Source organism: Equus asinus, chromosome 3 (assembly GCF_041296235.1).
Source record: "Equus asinus isolate D_3611 breed Donkey chromosome 3, EquAss-T2T_v2, whole genome shotgun sequence".
Taxonomy (NCBI): domain Eukaryota; kingdom Metazoa; phylum Chordata; class Mammalia; order Perissodactyla; family Equidae; genus Equus; species Equus asinus.
In genome coordinates this window covers 33,426,104-33,440,301 of record NC_091792.1, presented here as the reverse complement: position 1 = coordinate 33,440,301, position 14,198 = coordinate 33,426,104, and the positions used below count along the sequence as shown (strand labels likewise).

At 36.2% G+C, this 14,198-nt stretch overlaps 1 protein-coding gene across 3 annotated transcripts in view; it reads left to right on the top strand.

The window, feature by feature from the left end:
• ANAPC10 (anaphase promoting complex subunit 10) overlaps positions 1-14,198 on the top strand; it is a 147,365-nt gene that overhangs the window by 16,389 nt on the left and 116,778 nt on the right. The gene's annotated exons all lie outside the window — the stretch shown is intronic.

Sequence of the window (14,198 nt, the reverse complement as noted above, 5' to 3'; positions counted from 1 at the left end):
TCAGAAGCAGAGGATTACACACAGCAAGTGAGTGGCAGAATTGCAATTTGAACATAAGCACTCTGACCTGAGAGCCTGTGCTTTTAAGCATTATGCTGTGTAGCCTAGGATAAATTTCTTCTCTGTGACAACAGAGGCTATCACTTAAAAGTTGTATAATGAGTGTCCTAATTCAATTGTATTATATTGGAATAGCAGGGTTTTTTTAGCAAATACAATTTTATACAGAAGGCCAATGTACTGAACAAATAATAGTAAAAATAGGTCACATTTATTGAGCACTTATTAAGCGTTAGGTACTGTATTATCTCTTTAAGAGTTTAAATTTAATATTTAATAGTTATTAATATATATCATTTCTTAATAATCCTCAAAACAGTTTTGTAAGATGTAGGTACTATAATTTTTCTCATTTTACTGATGAAGAAACTAAAATTTAGAAAGATTAAATAACTTACTAAGATCATACATTGTGGTATAGAGCCTGCATTTGATCTAGAAGGCTTGACTTCACAAATGGTTTCTAGTCAGTACTCAGCTGCTTCTCAGCAAAGATGTAGTTATTCTTATTAAAACAGTCAGAAACTCAAGGCCCTCCCCACTTAACTCAGCCCCTGCCCTCACTAGGGAAACCCAGGACTTTGAGGAAGACATTTTTTTTTTTCAGTTCTTTTTTTTTTTTAATTAAGGTTATGAAAGTTAACATCCTTGTGAAATTACAGTTGTACATCATTGTTAGTCATGTTGTAGGTACGCCACTTCACCCCTAGTGCCCTCCCCCCACCCCCCTTTCCCCTGGCAACCACCGATCAGTTCTCTTTGTCCATATGTTAACTACCACCTATGAGTGGAGTCATACAGAGTTCGTCTTTCTCTGGCTTATTTCACTCAACATAATACCCTCAAGGTCTATCCATGTTGTTGTGAATGGGACGACTTTGTCCTTTTTTATGGCTGAGTAGTATTCCATTGTATATATATACCACATCTTCTTTATCCAGTCATCAGTTGCTGGGCACTTAGGTTGGTTCCATTACTTGGCTATTGTGAATAATGCTGTGATGAACATAGGGGTGCATGGAACTTTTGGAATTGCTGATTTCAGGTTCTTAGGATAGATACCCAGTAGTGGGATGGCTGAGTCATAAGGTATTTCTATTCTTAACTTTTTGAGGAATCTCCATAATGTTTTCCATAGTGGCTGCACCAGTTTGCATTCCCACCAACAGTGTATGAGGGTTCCCTTTTCTCCACAGCCTCTCCAACATTTGTCACTCTTGGTTTTGGATATTTTTGCCATTCTAACAGGTATAAGGTGATATCTTAGTGTAGTTTTTTTTTTTTTAAAGATTTTATTTTTTCCTTTTTCTCCCCAAAGCCCCCCCGGTACATAGTTGTGTATTCTTCGTTGTGGGTTCTTCTAGTTGTGGCACGTGGGACGCCGCCTCAGTGTGGTCTGATGAGCAGTGCCATGTCCGCGCCCAGGATCCGAACCAACGAAACACGGGGCCGCCTGCTGCAGAGCGCGCGAACTTAACCACTCGGCCACGGGGCCAGCCCCTTTTTTTTTTCTTTTAAAGATTTTATTGATATCTTAGTGTGGTTTTGATTTGCATTTCCCTGATGATTAGTGATGATGAGCATCTTTTCATGTGTCTATTGGCCATCCGTATATCTTCTTTGGAGAAATGTCTGTTCATGTCCCTTGCCCATTTTGTAATTGGGTTGTTTGATTTTTTATTGTTGAGTTGTGTGAGTTCTTTGTATATTATGGAGATTAACCCTTTGTCAGATAAATAACTTGTGAATATTTTTTCCCAATTAGTGGGCCGTTTTTTTCTTTCAATCCTGTTTTCCCTTGCCTTGAAGAAGCTCTTTAGTCTGATGAAGTCCCATTTGTTTATTCTTTCTATTGTTTCCCTCATGTGAGGGGTTATGGTGTCTGAAAAGATTCTTTTGAAGCTGATGTCAAAGAGTGTACTACCGATATTCTCTTCTAGAAGACTTATTGTTTCAGGCCTAATCTTTAGGTCTTTGACCCATTTTGAGTTTATTTTAGTAAATGGTGAAAAAGAATGGTTGATTTTCATTCTTTTACATGTGGCTGTCCAGTTTTCCCAACACCATTTGTTGAAGAGACTTTCTTTCCTCCATTGTAGGCCCTCAGCTCCTTTGTCAAAGATTAGCTGTCCATAGATGTGTGGTTTTATTTCTGGGCTTTCAATTCTGTTCCATTGATCTGTGCACCTGTTTTTGTACCAGTACCATGCTGTTTTGATTACTGTAGCTTTGTAGTATGTTTTGAAGTCAGGGATTGTGATGCCTCCCGTTTTGTTCTTCTTTCTCAGGATTGCTTTAGCAATTTGGGGTCTTTTGTTGCCCCATATGAATTTTAGGATTCTTTGTTCCATTTCTGTAAAGAATGACATTGGAATTCTGATTGGGATGGCGTTGAATCTGTAGATTGCTTTGGGTAGTATGGACATTTTAACTATGTTTATTCTTCCAATCCATGTGCATGGAATGTCTTTCCATCTCTTTATGTCGTCGTCGATTTCTTTCAAGAAGGTCTTGTAGTTTTCGTCGTATAGATCTTTCACTTTCTTGATTAAATTTATCCCAAGGTATTTTATTCTTTTTGTTGTGATCATGAATGGGATTGAGTTCTTGAGATCTTTTTCTGTTAGTTCATTGTTAGCATATAGAAATGCTACTGATTTATGTATGTTGATTTTATACCCTGCAACTTTGCTGTAGTTGTTGATTACTTCTAACAGTTTTCCAATGGATTCTTTGGGGTTTTCTATATATAAGATCATGTCGTTTGCAAACAGCGAGAGTTTTACTTCTTCATTGTCTATTTGGATTTCTTTTATTTCTTTTCCCTGCCGAATTGCTCTGGCCAAAACCTCCAGTACTATGTTGAATAAGAGTGGTGAAAGTGGGCACCCTTGTCTTGTTCGTGTTCTGAGAGGGATGGCTTTCAGTTTTTGTCCATTGAGTATGATGTTGGCTGTGGGTTTGTCATGTATGGCCTTTATTATGTTGAGGTACTTTCCTTCTATACCTATTTTATTGAGGGTTTTTATCATAAATTGATGTTGGATCTTGTCAAATGCTTTCTCTGCATCTATTGAGATGATCACGTGGTTTTTGTTTCTCATTTTCTTAATCTAGTGAATCACGTTGATTGACTTGCGGATGTTGAACCATCCCTGTGTCTTGAGGAACACATTTTTAAACAAGTGTTTTTAAAAAAGGGAATTCATTAAGAATTTTAAAATAATCTCATACTTACAGGAAAGTTTCAAGTAAAGTACAACTTTTTTCTGAATCATTTCAGAATAAGTTGCCAATATGATGTTTCATCTCTCCAGAATACTTTTGTATGTCATCCTTATAAACAAGGACATTCTCCTACGTAACCACAATACATCCTTAGGAAATTAACATTGGTACATTATTATCGTTTAATTCTACAACCTCATTCAATTCTACTAATTGTTCCAATAAAGTTGAATCACAGGTTGAATTTAGTTGTCACTTCTCTTTACTCTCCTTTAATCTGGACCATTTCTTCACTCTTTCCTTGACTGTCATAATCTTGGCACTTTCGCAGATTATAGGCCCATTATTTCAAAGAATGTCCCTTAATTTGAGTTTCTTCAGTCTTTCTTCAGGTCATAGATCTTTGAGAAAAATAGCACAGAAGTGATGCTATATCCTTTTTTCACTGCATCCTATCAAGAGTGGTACATGATTTTGATTTTGTCCCATTACTGATGATGTTTATACTTCTATCACATGATTAAGGTGGTCTCTGCCAAGCTTTGGCTGGAAAGTTACTTTCATGTTATTCAAAATTATTAAGATCAGTATGAACTTGGAGTTTCCTGTTTTACTCAATGGCTTAAAATCTGTTATTATCATTATTTGTGTCAATGTTCAAATTGTTCCAGATTTGGCCAGTGGGAGTCCCCTCAAGTCAACTATTACTTTTTTTTTTTTTCAATTTTTTTATTGAGGTCTTAATGGTTTATAACATTGTGTAATTTCTGATGTACATTATTATATACCAGTTTCTGTATAGACTGCATCATGCTCACCACCAATAGTCTAGTTTTTGTCTGTCACCATACATGTGTGTCCCTTTACCCCTTTTGCCTACCTGCCACTTCCCCTCTGGTAACCACTGATCTGTTCTCTTTATCCATGTGTTTGTTTATCTTCCACGTATAAGTGAAATCATGCAGTGTTTGTCTTTCTCTGTCTTGCTTATTTTGTTTAACATCATGCCCTCAAGGTCCATCCATGTTGTTGCAAATGGGACGATTTTGTCTTTTTTTATGGCTGAGTAGTATTCCATTGTATGTATATGGTGTATGTATATATATATACATGTATATATATATACTACATCTTCTTTATCCATTCATCAGCTGCTTGGCGCTTGCGTTGCTTCCATGTCTTGGCTGTTGTGAATAATGCTGCAGTGAACATAGGGGTGCATGAATCTCTTTGAATTGTTGATTTCAAGTTCTTTGGATAAATACGCATTAGTGGGATAGCTGGATCATATGGTACTTCTATTCTTAATATTTTGAGAAATTTCCATACTGTTTTCCATAGTGGCTGTGCAAGTTTGCATTCCCACCAGCAGAGTATGAGGGTTCCCTTTTCTCCACATCCTCACCAACATTTGTTATTTTTTGTCTTAGTAATTATGGCCATTGTGATAGGTGTAAGGTGATATCTCATTGTAGTTTTGATTTTCGTTTCCCTAATAATTAGTGATGTTGAACATCTTTTCATGTGCCTGTTGGCCATAAGTAAATCTTCTTTGGTAAAATGTCTGTTCACATCCTCTGCCCATTTTTTGATTGGGTTGTTTGTTTTTTTGTTGTTGAATTGTATGAGTTCTTTATATATTTTGGAAATTAACCCCTTGTTGGATGTATAATTTGCAAATATTTTCTCCCAGTTGACGGGTTGCTTTTCGTTTTACTCATGGTTTCCTTTGCCTTGCAGAAGCTTTTTAGTGTGATGTAGTCCCTTTTTTTATTATTATTTCTTTTGTTTCCCTTGTTTGAGTAGACATGGCATTCAAAAAGATGCTGCTAAGACCAATGTCAAAGACTGTACTGCTTGTATTTTCTTCTAGGATTTTTATGGTTTCACGTCTTACATTCAACTCGTTAATCCATTTTGGGTTAATTTTTGTGTATGGCATAAGATAATAGTCTACATTTATTCTTTTGCACGTGGCTGTTCAGTTTTCCCAATACCATTTACTGAAGAGACTTTCCTTTCACCATTGTATGTTCTTGGCTCCTTTGTCAAAGATTAGCTATCCATAGATATGTGGTTTTATTTCTGGGCTTTCAATTCTATTCCATTGATCTCTGTGTCTGTTTTTGTGCCAGTACTATGCTGGTTTGATTACTATAGCTTTATAGTATATTTTGAAGTCAGGGAGTATGATACCTTCAGCTTTGTTCTTTTTTTCCTTAGGATTGCTTTGGCTATTTGAGGTCTTTTGTTGTTCCGTATAAGTTTTAGGATTCTTTTTTCTGTTTCCATGAAGAATGTCATTGGGATTCTGATTGAGATTGCATTGAATCTGAGGATTGCTTCAAGTAATATGGACATTTTAACTATGTTTATTCTTTCCAATCATGTGCATGGGATATCTTTCCATTTCTTTATGTCGTCTTCAATTTCTTTCTATAATTTCTTATAGTTTTCAGTGTATAGGTCTTTCACCTTGGTTAACTGTATTCCTAGGTATTTTATTCTTTTTGTTGTGCTTATAAATTGGATTCTATTTTTAACTTCTCCTTCTGCTAGTTATTAGTGTACAGAAATGCAACTGATTTTTGTAAGTTGGTTTTGTATCCTGCAACTTTGCTGTAGTTGTTGATTATTTCTGATAGTATTCTGGTGGATTCTTTAGGGTTTTCTATATATAGAATCGTGTCATCCACAGTGTGAGTTTCACTTCTTCCTTTCCAATTTGGATACCTTTCATTTCTTTTTCCCTCAAGTTGACTTACTGCTTTTTGACATGTCCGCGTGATTACTTGAGCACTTTCTTATGTTCTGGCACAAAGATTCCCTGCCCCAGTCCTGGAATCAGCCATTTCTCCAAGGAGATCTGGTGTATTTTAGTAGAGAATAGTACTTAGAAACCACATCTGGTGTTGGATGGGCTCATGGTAATTATTGGAGTTGCTGTTCCTGAGCCTTCTCAGTGGACAGAGTAAGGGAATATATGTATGTAACACATATACATGCATAAACATATTTACATCTGTATTTATTTCTCTGTCTACCTACACACACACACACACACATAGAACACCATAAATTCATACCAACACTTCCAATTCCAATTCCAATCAAGAATAAACAGGGTTTATTCTAGTTTTCTCCCTTTCTATTCCTCTTAAGTTCCTTTTTCAATAATGAGAACCTGGTTCTCCTGTCCTTCCTATTGTATTATTTCATTAATCTGCTGTATGGTAACCAGTTTTCCAGTTTTCTCATTATTCCCTCCCCCACACAGATGCCCCTTCATGCCACCTATGCTCTCAACTTGCCCTGTGCTGTTGTCATTTCGCTCTCTCTGCTCCTCCCCACTTATAGATACCCTCCACCTGGCCCAGGCTCTTACACCTTACATCGGTTACTCCCTCGTGTAGATGTTCTCCTCAGCCCGCTTGGGCTCTGATGCTGCATGCCAGCCCACCTTCTTCACTCTCTTGGCTCCAGAACCTCACTGCCTGATATGGATACTCTCTTTCCCTCTTCGGGGTCTGACACTCCACGATAGGCTGCCCCACAACATGGATGACTTCTCACCTCCCACAGGCTCTTACACTCTGCATTGGGCCACTTCGTGGTGTGCATGCCCTCATCGCCCCACTTGGGCTCTGACACTCATACTTGACTGCTCTCTTCTTCAGAATCTCTGCTCAGTTCACGTGGGCTCTGACACTGTACTACGCTGCTCCCCCTCCCTCGTGTGAACGCACTCTTCGCTCTGAACAGGCTCCAGTATCCCCTTTTTGTGCAGGTGCCTGTCTTGCTTGGTCTCTTCTAATAGCTTTAGGAAAGCTATTTCAGAAAGGGAAAGCACTGAAGTTCTTTTTAAATAAAAGTTTTATTGTATTTCTTAAAATGGTTTCTAAAATCAAAACATTAGATACTAGTTCTTGTATTAGTGGCTAATAAACTATTATATTCCAAATAGGTGAAATATAATGTTAAGCTATAATTCTACATTTAATTTGCATCCCCTTGCCCCCCCCAAAAAAAACGCACCTCAAAATGTGAAAGGAACACAAACTAAGAAGTGCGAAGTGCTTAGTAATTTTAATTGACAGTTAAGTTTAATCTCAGTTAGCAGTGTGATGTGGCTGCCACAAGAGCTAATATGATCTTAGGATGCAGTAACAGAAGCATAGTGCCTAGGAAGACCTCCTGGTGTGTGTTCCTTTTGACTTGCCCCTCTAACACTGATAAAGAAAGCTAGAGTGTGCTCAGAAGAAAGTGTGTAGAATGATTAGGGAGTTGAAACTAAACCACGTAATAAAAAAGTTGGATTTGAAGGATTTCCACTTTGTGGAAGATTAGATTTCTTTTGTGTGACCTCATAAGAAAAAGCTTTGTCCAAAAGATGAGAGTTACACAGAGACCAGTTATGGCTTAGTATAAGGAGAGCTTTTAAAAATTAGAACTGATCGAAGATAATGTAATGAGTTACCTGTCAAGAAAATTTTGTACCTGGGTGTCTACCTGGTACAAGTGGTGGTTAGATCACACAACTCTCTAAGCTTATTTTTAGCTCTATAGGCTTATGATTCTGATTATGTCTAGTTAAAGTACATTATATTTCACTTTGCTGTGTGTTTACTGTGCTTCTTTGTGAAATAGCTTTGAATGTTAGAATATCAACATAATTTAAATATCTCTAAACTCAAGAATAGACACTCTAGCAATTGAAATATCATGTAGGGCTCATGCATTGAATATCCACTTTTATTTGGAAAACTTTGATACTTCTCTCCTTTTCTTAAGAGGAATATACTGTTCTGTCAGCCAAGCAGAAAATTTGCAAAGAAATGATCTTTATAAAAATTTGAATAGCATAAATTTGAAACTATTATCTATTAAATAAATAAATGAAGGGAAATGACTTCCCTCTAAAAAGAAATAATCTCAGCTTGGCAATTAGAAAAAAAATGCTAAGGCAAAGATGGGGAAGGGTCAAATATCATAAGAAAATGAAATGTTCTTTGAGTGGATAATACTGTAATTAAATGGAAAATAGGGAAGCTTTTTGCCTTTATGAAAGATATAGTGAATTATTTTCTATTTGTAAAGGGGTGGTACTCTTGGGAACAGTTTTGAAATTTGTTAATAATTCCTAAAGAAAACCTGGAGTGTGATTTATGTCAATATGGAACATTTAAGTACTTACTTGACAGTTTAGAAGAGTAAATACTGAAATACTAAGCTGAGCAGGAACAGAATAAACTTTCTACTTGTGTTTGGTCTGCCTCCATCAAAATTCCTGCAAGTTTTATTGAATGTGATCTTGACTGTCATCTTTATCATAGTAATAAGAAATATACGCCACTCATAATGATTTTTATGTCATAAAGAAATTTATTGAAATAGTGAAGAACGGAAAAATGTTATGAAAAATACTGAGAAGTTCTACTAACTTGCTTTGTTTTGAAGAGAAAGGTTCACAGTTTAATGGTGGAGATAAATTATAAATTTCAAAAAAAGAAATCCATATTTCCTAGAATCTAATTGAATGGGAATGTTGTAGCCACAAATTCCATTATCATTTAAAACACTTTGAACAAAAAGTACTTTATACATTTAATAATAGCATATACGCACATAAATACCAACACATGGATGACTGAATTGCTTAAGCCAAATCCTACAAATTAATTTCCTCTCCCCTCCAAATTGTAGACTGTCCATAACTTTTATACTTTATAATTTTGTAAAGACTATACTTTTTACTCAGTCATCTCTTTTGATTAGTTGTGGGTTTTTAAAGAATATCAGTTAACAGATGAACACTAGGATCTATTGCATGGTAGCAGTACAGTTCCAGCATTTAGACATCTTTGTAAAAGAGTATTTGTGCAGTTATTGAATAGTTTATTGCATTTCTCCCTTATTTTTAAAAAGTAGAGCAAAAATGGAAAAATCAAAGTGCTGATGCCAGCACTTTTAGAAATTTTAGGTATTTTAGAAATAATAGGTACTAAGCTTAGTAACTTAAGACAATTATGACTACATTAGAAATTATTAACCTCAACCAGATATTCATTGGACTTTAGCAGTCAACTGCACATTGAATTATGAACAAAAAAGAAAAAAAATTAAAGGAAATGTTAGGAATTTATTGTCAAAGATTATAACTAAAACACGTGGTGTAATTTAGGATTGGGTAAATTTTTTAGGTCTTAGGAACCAACTTCCATACCTCCATTATGTAAGCCCAGTGTTCAACTTTCTTCCATTTGATTTTCGTATGTGTTATGATAAATACATTATGTATTAAAGAAAGGACTTTCTGTGTTGAAAAAAATTATATTACAAGTAAGCTAGAAAAAGATTCACTTTGGACTTCATATTTTGTTAAGATGAAACACAATATTTGACTTCTCAGATCTTCTTTTTCGCAGAGAAAATAAGCAACTCTTAATTCTTGTCACAATTTCTCAACTAGGTGAGTGCATAGATTTTAGAAACAGTTGGTTTATGTTGTTGATGTATCAAGGTAGACTTGTAGTGCACCATTACAAAGTAGCATTTACTTTTATACCTCGTTGTTCTTTTGAATCAGGGGCAAGTTCTTTCCTTGCCCTGGGTGAGAACTTGGTGGGGACAGCCATTACATTTTTGAGTAATATATATAGTTCTCTCTCTGTGCATTTCTTTTTTTTTTTTTATTGAGTTATTGATAGGTTACAATCTTGTGAAATTTCAGTTGTACATTAATGTTTGTCAGTCATGTTGTAGGTGCACCACTTCACCCTTTTTCCCCACCCCCCACCCCACCTTTCCCCTGGTATCCACTAAACTGTTCTTAGTCCACATTTTTAAATTCCTCATATGAGTGGAGTCATACACAGATTATCCTTCTCTCGCTGGCTTATTTCCCTTAACATAATTCCCTCAAGGTCCATCCGTGTTATTGCAAATGGAATGATTTTGTTCTGTTTTGCAGCTGAGTAGTATTCCATTGTATATATGTACCACATCTTCTTTATCCATTCATCTGTTGATGGGCACTTAGGTTGCTTCCACGTCTTGGCTATTGTAAACAGTGCTGCAATAAACATTGGGGTGCATAGGACTTTTGGGATTGCTGACTTCAAGCTCTTTGGATAAATACCCAGTAGTGGGATGGCTGGATCGTATGGTAGTTCTATTTTTAATTTTTTGAGGAATCTCCGTACTGTTTTCCATAGTGGCTGCACCAATTTGCATTCCCACCAGCAGTGTATGAGGGTTCCTTTTTCTCCCCAACCTCTCCAACATTTGTTGCTATTAGTTTTAGATATTTTTGTCTTTCTAACGGGTGTAAGGCGATATCTTAGTGTAGTTTTGATTTGCATTTCCCTGATGATCAGCGATGATGAGCATCTTTTCATGTGCCTATTGGCCATCAATATATCTTCTTTGGAGAAATGTCTGTTCATGTCTCCAGCCCATTTTTTGATGGGGTTGTTTGATGTTTTGTTGTTGAGTTGTGAGAGTTCTTTATATATTATGGATATTAAGCCTTTGTCAGATATATGACTTGCAAATATTTTTTCCCAGTTAGTGGGTTGTTTTTTTGTTTCAATCCTGTTTTCATTTGCTTTGAAGAAGCTCTTTAGTCTGATGAAGTCCCATTTGTTTATTCTTTCTATTGTTTCCCTTCTCTGAGAAGGCATGGTGTCCAAAAAGATCCTTTTAATACTGATGTCAAAGAATGTACCGCCTACATTTTCTTCCAGAAGCCTTATGGTTTCAGGTCTCACTTTTAGGTCTTTGATCCATTTTGAGTTTATTTTGGTGAATGGTGAAAAAGAATGGTCAATTTTCATTCTTTTACATGTGGCTTTCCATTTTTCCCAGCACCATTTGTTGAAAAGACTTTCTTTTCTCCATTGTATGCCCTCAGCTCCTTTGTCAAAGATAAGCTGTCCATAGATGTGTGGTTTTATTTCTGGGCTTTCAATTCTGTTCCATTGATCTGTGCACCTGTTTTTGTACCAGTACCATGCTGTTTTGATTACTGTAGCTTTGTAGTATGTTTTGAAGTCAGGGATTGTGATGCCTCCCGTTTTGTTCTTTTTTCTCAGGATTGCTTTAGCAATTTGGGGTCTTTTGTTGCCCCATATGAATTTTAGGATTCTTTGTTCTAATTCTGTAAAGAATGTCATTGGGATTCTGATTGGGATGGCGTTGAATCTGTAGATTGCTTTAGGTAGAACGGACATTTTAACTATGTTTATTCTTCCAATCCATGTACATGGAATGTCTTTCCATCTCCTTATGTCGTCATCCAATTCTCTCAGAAAGGCCTTGTAATTTTCATTATATAGGTCCTTCACTTCCTTAGTTAAATTTACCCCAAGATATTTTATTCTTTTTGTTGCGATTGTGAATGGTATTGTATTCTTGAGTTCTTTTTCTGTTGGTTCATTACTGGAGTATAGAAATGCTACTGATTTATGCAAATTGATTTTATACCCTGCAACTTTGCTGTAGTTGTTGATTACTTCTAACAGTTTTCCAATGGATTCTTTGGGGTTTTCTATATATAAGATCATGTCGTCTGCAAACAGCAAGAGTTTCACTTCTTCCCTCCCTATTTGGACTCCTTTTATTCCTTTTTCTTGCCTGATTGCTCTGGCCAAAACCTCCAGTACTATGTTAAATAAGAGTGGTGATAGAGGGCATCCTTGTCTCATTCCTGTTTTCAGGGGGATGGCGTTCAGTTTTTGCCCATTGAGTATGATGTTGGCTATTGGTTTGTCGTATATGGCCTTTATTATGTTGAGGTAGTTTCCTTCTATGCCCATTTTGTTCAGAGTTTTTATCATAAATGGCTGTTGGATCTTGTCAAATGCCTTCTCTGCATCTATTGAGATGATCATGTGGTTTTTATTCCTCAGTTTGTTGATGTGGTGTATCACGTTGATTGATTTGCGGATGTTGAACCATCCCTGTGTCCCTGGTATGAATCCCACCTGATCATGATGTATGATTCTTTTGATGAATTGCAGAATTCTGGTTGCCAATATTTTGTTTAGAATTTTTGCATCTATGTTCATCAGTGATATTGGCCTCTAGTTCTCTTTTTTTGTGGTGTCCTTGTCAGGTTTTGGTATCAGCGTGATGTTGGCCTCATAGAATGTGTTAGGAAGTGTTCCATCTTCCCTAATTTTTTGGAATAGCTTGAAAAGGATAGGTATTAAATCCTCTCTGAAAGTTTTGTAGAATTCCCCAGGAAAGCCATCTGGTCCTGGGGTTTTATTCTTTGGGATGTTTTTGATTGCTCTTTCAATCTCTTTCCTTGTGATTGGTGTGTTCAAATTGTCTGCCTCTTCTTGAGTGAGCTTTGGGAGATTGTAGGAGTCCAAGAATTTATCCATTTCCTCTAGGTTATCCATTCTGTTGGCATATAGTTTTTTGTAGTATTCTCTTATAATCTGTTGTATTTCTGCAGAGTCTGTTGTTATTTCTCCTCGCTCATTTCTGATTTTGTTTATTTGAGCTTTCTCCCTTTTTTTCTTTGTAAGTCTGGCTAGTGGTTTGTCAATTTTATTTATCTTCTCAAAAAACCAGCTCTTTGTATCATTGATCCTTTCTACTGCCTTTTTTGTTTCAATAGTATTTATTTCTGCTCTGATTTTCATTATTTCTCTCCTTCTGCTGACTTTGGGCTTCATTTGTTCTTTTTTCTCTAGTTCAGTTAGGTGTGCTTTAAGGTTGCTTATTTGGGATTTTTCTTGTTTGTTAAGATGTGCCTGTGTTGTGATGAATTTTCCTCTTAATACAGCTTTTGCTGTATCCCCTATGAGTTGGTATGGCATGCTATCATTTTCATTTGTTTCCAGGTATTTTTTGATTTCTTCTTTAATTTCTTCAATGATCCATTGCTTATTCAGTAGTGTGTTGTTTAGTCTCCACATCTTTGTGCCTTTCTCAGCTTTTTTCTTGTAATTAATTTCTAGCCTTATAGCACTATGATCTGAGAATATGCTTGTTATTATTTCAATTTTTTTAAATTTGTAGAGGCTTGCCTTGTTTCCCAACATATGGTCTATCCTAGAGAATGTTCCATGTGCCCTTGAGAAGAATGTGTATTCAGCTCTTTCAGGGTGGAGTGATCTATATATGTCTATTAAGTCCAATTGTTTTAGTTTTTCATTTAGCTCCACTATTCCTTGTTGATTTTCTGTCTGGATGATCTGTCCATTGATGTGAGTGGGGTGTTGAGGTCCCCTACTATTATTGTGTTGTTTTTAACATCTTCCTTTAGGTCTGTTAATAGTTGCTTTATGAATCTTGGTGCTCCTGTGTTGGGTGCATAGATATTTATAAGCGTTATTTCTTCTTGATGAAGTGTCCCTTTGATCATTATATATTGTCCCTCTGTGTCTCTCTTTACCTGTCTTATTTTGAAATCCACTTGGTCTGATATAAGAATTGCAACACCTGCCTTTTTTTCCTTGCTATTTGCTTGAAGTATTGTCCTCCACCCCTTCACCCCGAGTCTGTGTCTGTCCTTGGGGCTGAGGTGTGTTTCCTGGAGGCAACAAATTGTTGGATCTTGTTCTTTAATCCATTTTGCCACTCTGTGTCTTTTTATTGGAGAATTCAATCCGTTCACATTGAGAGTGATTATTTATGCATGTGGACTTAATGCTGTTAATCTGTCCCTCATTATCTTGTTTTCCTGTGTTTCCTTTCCTGTTTGCTTTAGACTACCCATTTAATACTGCAATTTCTTATGCTGGGTTTCTTAGATTTTTCCTTATTTATGATTTGTGACTCTGTTCTGTACTTTATTTTAGTGTCTACCCTGAAGTTTGTATTTAGAATCTCGTGTATAATATAGTCTATTCTCTGGTGGTCTCTTACCTACTTCACCAATACTGATTTAGACCCTT